Here is a 6,317-nt window from a genome sequence, read left to right as displayed (position 1 = left end):
CAATGTTTACTGATTTGTTTAAAATGTAAACAAACTTATTAAATTAATTTTATATTTTTAAAGCATGTCAGGTACTGAATTTGGTCTGTAAAGCATGAGATTATTTCAACAGTCTTGGGGGTCTTGGCATCAGCTCAGCTCATGATTTGTCTTCTCTAGTGGACCAGCAACATTGCCATGGCTGGATGGCTTAAATCCCATGCATGTGACTAGTTCACAACACTCAGTATTGAAATAAATTTTCCTGGATACTTCATACCACAGGGGAAAAAAATGGTTTGGTGATTTTACTAGTGATGCTCATATTCAGCCAAACAGTGTTTTTTCAGGTTGATCCCATTTGTTCATCCAAAGAAGCTTGTTGAGAGCATCTGCTGTAACTAATATTTTAATTTATTAAAGGAGTCTTCCCATGCTGGAAAAAATAATTGACAACTATGTAAAAAAACAATCCAATCTCCTTTTTATGCAGAAAAAAAACATGCAGACCTTGATTGCCTTGTTCAAGTTAGAGGCTTTGTTCTATTGTTGCTTTTTATTTCACATTTCAGGAGCTGTACTTGAGCAATTCTACTACTACTGCAGACAGCGTTTGTGGAACAGTAGCAACTTTAAACAAAGGGATTGCAGACTAATTTCAACACGAGTGCTTTCAAGTAGATTTCTTAATATATATTTATATGAATGTGAGAGGGCTTCACAGAATCTTGGGGTTATGTTAGGGGAAAAGGTTTCTCAGGTTAAAGAGCAGTAGCCTCTGTTTCAGTGAGCAAATGCCTGAGCAAATGGGAAAGAGAGGTTACAACCGTTCATAGCTTCCCATTAACTCCCTGATGGAGGTGTGGCTACAGGGGCCACCCACAGCACCTCAGATGTCCGCAGAAACTGCTTTTGCCTGAGCTTGTCTGATAGTAAGGTAATTTAATAATTTGGTCTAACAGGGTATTTGTTTCCATATTTTGTTGGAAATGAACATTGCAATGAGGAGGGGGCTGTTCTCAGCAGTGGAAATAAGTAAAAAGCTCAGTTCACTGTTGTCATGCCCTTGGAGAGCTCTCAGTGTTTCACTGCAGGCCTTGACTGCTCTTCGGTGACCTTGAGAAAGCAGTGTTTTTTCACTCATTTCTCTCACCCTCTCACACTTCCCATGGCTGTTTTTAATTGCTCCTTTTCCCTTTTTCTTCCACTAATAAACGTTTGTCTCTTCTGGAGAGAAGCTTTTGCCAGGTAAGATCTGTGTATGCTCTTTCTAATAACAACTGACAGGCCCTTTATAAAGAAATTGGAAGTCTGTATGGAAGTATGGAGGGTAGAGGAGACCTAGTTACTGACTGCAGGCTTTTGAGATGGGCCAAATGTATAGAACATCATTCCTGCTGCAACCAAGACCATTCCAGCCTCTTTTCAAGGACTTCATGTTTGGCAGCCCCATGGGGTGGCAGTGACATCTCACCAGGAGGACTCCCCAGGTGGAGATCCATGAGGTGGCCGGGTGTGGTCAGCTCACGCTGCTGCTCTGCCTTGTACTGAGCTGTGGCCTCAGCTGAAGAGCCATGGCTGGGAGCAGGCTAACACTTTGTTCCAGAGCACCTTCCTCCAACAGAAAATTGGGTGCTGGTCTGCAAGTATGGATGCTGTGACAAGGCTTTGGAGGTTGAGCAGTTGCTTCTCTCTTGGGTTCTTTCTAGTTCAGTCCTTTCACATTCACCGCCTGTAATGCTGACTGGCTTTTGCCCTTTTTAAATTGGAGGATTTGGTGTTGTGGGAGGAAAACCTGAACAGCTTAAGAAATGTGCTCTTTAAACAAAAAGATTGTGATTGCTTTGCACTAAAGTGGCTCCATATGGAAAAAAGTCTTTTTCGAGTAAATGGCAGGAGCCTTGAACAACTCTTTATGGCAGGGGTGATCTCTGGGTGTGTTCTGATTAGGGATGTGATTCCATGGGTCAGGCATCTGTCTCCTCTGTGGCCACTCAGTTCAGGAGTGCCCATGGGGAGCACCATGTCCTGCTCCTGTGATCTTAACTTGGTGTGGTCATGACTGCACATCTTAATTGTAAAGCTTGTGGTGCTACTTGCAGATATATCATGGTGGAGTTTTTGCCTACTTTGCTGGCTAAATTAGTGCTAACTATGAGGTTTTGCTGTTTGAAGTAAATGGTAGTAGTGATCTTGCATTGGTAAAGTATTTGCAGGTGATTCTGACCTCCCTTGTTTATTTGCCCTGTTTTAGCAATGTCAATTTTTAAAGAGCACATGTAGCCAAATGGATCTCTAGGAGCCAGAGATGTCCCAGTAAGGAATTGCTTCATTGTGGTTGTGTTCAGGTTTGGAGTGGTATGCAGGACCTGGGTTGTGGAGCATGACACACCTTCCCAGAGAGTCTCGTGCTGAGCAAAATTTATTTTATATTAATTCCTAGCTTGAATTCAAGCTAGATAAGTAGTTGAATACTTGTGCTCTGTGCAGCATGAAAGTGTTTTATACATAATTTAGAGGCAGGGGTAGCAGCCTGCTGTGAAACTCAGTGTGCCCTCTTGTTGCTTGAAAAGACTCCTGTGTTTGTGATTCATTTCCATTTGTGCATATAGGGACTGAGATGACAGAGGACTAAAAAGAAGAGAGAAGTGACATTTTACTAGTTGATCTAGGCAGTTTAGGCCAGATATTACCTGTCCATATAGTCTGAGCATTTGATACAGCTGAACTATGACAACAGGCTCTTTGGGATGCCAAGCACCATGTCCAGAGAGGTGACATGCTACTGTGCTGAGCTTGGCTGTATTTAAGCACAATCTGGGTCACACCACTCTAGGCAGACTTCAGTAAACAGGCAGACCTGAAGATAAGGAGCATTTATTTGAACTGAGAAGCCCGGGAGGGGCACAGCTGAAACAGAAATCAGGCTTCCTGCATTAGAGGGAATTGTGGTGGTGTCTGCAAAGCCTATCTGGTGGTGTGCTGCAGATCTCTGGGAACTGATTTCTTCAGCTATGCTGATGCTTTGTTTTTCCCAGCAGAGTCACATGGGCATGTTTCTTCTTTGGACCCTTCTCAAAAACTTCATATTTGCTGTTTTTGGGGGCTGGCTTCTCTGAAATTTGCTGGTTTGCTCCTTTTTCTTGCTTGTTTTCATATATGAAATAGTCCTTCTCTGACCCTGCCTGTACTGATTTTCTAACAAGCCATGTCTGGAAGCAGCTGTACTCTCTGCTGCAATCCTGTCTGCACTGCTGGCCTTGCTGTTATGCACAGGTCTTACAGAAACCTTATCAGATCAGGGACTGCTGCCCTGTGGAGTGTGGTGCTGGGTTTCCTGAATGCTGCCACAGCCATTTAGCAGACACCAACAGTAGAGAAGACAGTATAAGTAAATGGAGATTCTGTTGGCTTCCTTCACATGTCATGGCAAACAGCTTGTGGCAAATTCTCATGGTTTAATGGCACTTTCATTCAAGCATGCTACCACGTGCACATCACTGGAGGGGCTGCCACCGTTAGAGATTAAAAATCATGGGAAGGACATTTTGAAACTAAATGACAATTAAATTAGATGTATGATAGGTATTTGTGTAGTTGGTATTTGTTTCCACACTAGAGCTGCATTGGTAAATGTAGCATCATGTGCAGGAAGTAGTGTGACACTTTACTAGATTCTGCAAGTAAACCTGTTCAAATGCCTTTGATTTTTCTGATAGATTGTCATTAGTCTTCAAGCATGGAAAACTTTGTGTTGCCCTCGAAAGAGGAAAATAGCATTTTTAAACTTAGAAAAATATTCAAAATTTTGTATTTGAGGGATTGGGAAGATGAAGAGGTCTACCTATGATTTTAACATAGTAGGAGGTAGTTTTCTTCCACTCTAGTCGGGGAGAGGGTGATGTCCCTGCAAGTGCTGGATCAAGGCTTCCGAAATGAATGATCTCCAGCCAGTGCTCTTTCACTATGAGAACATAATCATTGTAAAAGCCTATGATTTAGCCCCCTTTCAGGCAGAAAAAAGAAATGCTGCCATGCTGTCCTCCCACCAAGAGAACCTGCCCCACCCTGGTGGATGCTGACTGACACAGACACGGGAGTTTTTGTTTCTTAGTGACTTGGTTTGGCAGAGAGGGAATGAACTCCTCTATGCTTGGCTCAGTCTGTGCATGAAACATTTCTGTAGGTGGTGTAGCAGATGTGTCATACTGGATGAAACTTCTGTCTTGAACCAAGGTGGTCATGCTCAAGATTGTAGAGCTGCTTTTCTGACTCAAGAGGTCACAGACCCTCTTGGTAGCTGTGGTAGTGAGCAAAATGTTCTGAGGTGGAAACATCAGCTTTTGCGTCCAAGAGATGAAGAGCGTGGATCTTGGCTGTGTGCTGCTGGGTATAAAGGAAGCTTGTCCCACCGTGTTCATACTGGATATGAAATGTCTTCACATCTTAACAACTGAGCTGGTGGCTGCAGCCACATGGCCGTTGCTGTGGGGAGCTTTCCATCTGTTCCTCCTCTTCTGCCATCTGCAGAAAAATTTTTAATTGTGCAAAATCTCCTTGAGCACTGAATCCTGCAGTTTAGCCAGCTCCTTGTGCTCTAGGGCCATATAAGCAGATGTAATCTTTAAAGTGCTCCCCCCACCCCTAATCTCTGAATTTTGGAGCATGTGTAGAATGGACTGAATTGTCTTCATGCACTCTAGCTGACCTCTGTTCCTCTACCCACACCACCTAACTTTCAACCTGGCAGACAACCACTGCTCTGTTCACTTACGTTTTTTTTGGCAGGACAAAGTGTCTATAACATACAAACCTTGAAGTACAACTGTCTCCTTTCTGTCCCACTTTTTGTTTTTCTGTCCCACTTTTGCTTTTCAGGCTTTCCACTCTGTCCTGCACCAGCTGTGGTCTGCATGTCTGGGATGCAGCTTCCCTTTTGTTTTACCTCTTTCTTCCTCTGCTTCCCTATGCTGTGGTCCTGACCATGGCATCCTGCCACAGTTAAGCGGCTCCTTGCTGTCAGACACACAACCTCCAAAAGCATGTGCTGAGCCCTGTGGTTGCTTAAAGGAAATGGACAAGTGTAGTGACTTTTTGACACCAACTGTGGGTTACAGGGAAGTTACTAGCCCTGTTCTAAAGAGGAAATGCAGGCATAGAATTAAATTGCTGTTCAAGTTTAAGCCATGACTAAGGAAAGTGCAAGAAATGGAAACCAGCTGCCTTGCGTACCCAGCTGCTGTCTTCCCTAAGCCCTCTACTGTTTCTTTTCAGTAGGCAACATTTTAGTGTAGGTTGCCACCAGAGGAAGAAGCCATGCTGCTGCTGTTGTAATTTTGGCTGAGCTTTGGAAGGCAGGCCCTTGCCTGGGGGAATTCCACACAAGCTCTTTGTCTCCAAAGCAGCTGCCTCTGCATGTCCTCCCTGCACTTGCAGGATGTGTCTTCTGGGAATGCTTTCCTGAGCAATGGGGCATTGCAGTCTGCCCTGGCTCTAGCACTGAGACTTCCAAGAGCTCTGAGTGCATGCAGTCACTTCAGCTGGCAGCAAAAAACCCTTTGGACTGTTTTTGTGATGATTGCAAAGAACATCAGCAATTGCTCTTCAGCTGTCTTGTGCAGCCAGGAGTTGTAAAGATTAGTGGAAGACACACTGACATGAATGGAGAAGGAATGTCTAGAAGCATCAGAAAGAAATAATTAGAGGTGTCTGAGAATGACGGGTGCTGATGGCATATGTGTTAGCAGGTCATCAAAATTAGCACATCTACAGCTCATAGAATCCTAGAATGGTCTAGATTGGAAGGGGCCTTAAAGATCATTTGGTTTCAGCTCTTCTGCCATGGGCAGGGACACCTTCCACTAGATCAGGTTGTTCAAAGGCCATCCAACCTGGCCTTGAACACTTCCAGAAATACCTACATGGAACGAACAACGGACAGACTAAACCCTGACAAGACAAATCTGAAATCTCAAGGCATAAAAATATGCTGGTTGGATAATAAAGGAATGGGATTGGCACTATTAGTTGTTGAAATAAAGAGACAAAAGACAGTGAGTTTATCCTAATGATTCACAGAGCTAGGACAAGATAATCCTAGGATTATAGTTATGCCAGGATCCTCTACTGATCCATGTTTGATTTATTTTGGCTTCATGAGAGCATAGAAATTGGTCTTAGGAGTATATATGCAGACAAATCCTCAGGCTGCAGGGTGGCTGTGGGCCATTTAAGATGCTGTAAAGGCACTGATGACTTACTGGATTGTACACATCCCACACAGATACAGAGGGCAACGTGGCTGTGCTTGGAGCCATCCTTCCAGAATCTACCAACAT

This window comes from Camarhynchus parvulus, chromosome 4, assembly GCF_901933205.1.
Source record: "Camarhynchus parvulus chromosome 4, STF_HiC, whole genome shotgun sequence".
NCBI lineage: Eukaryota > Metazoa > Chordata > Aves > Passeriformes > Thraupidae > Camarhynchus > Camarhynchus parvulus.
This window is presented reverse-complemented; position numbering follows the sequence as displayed.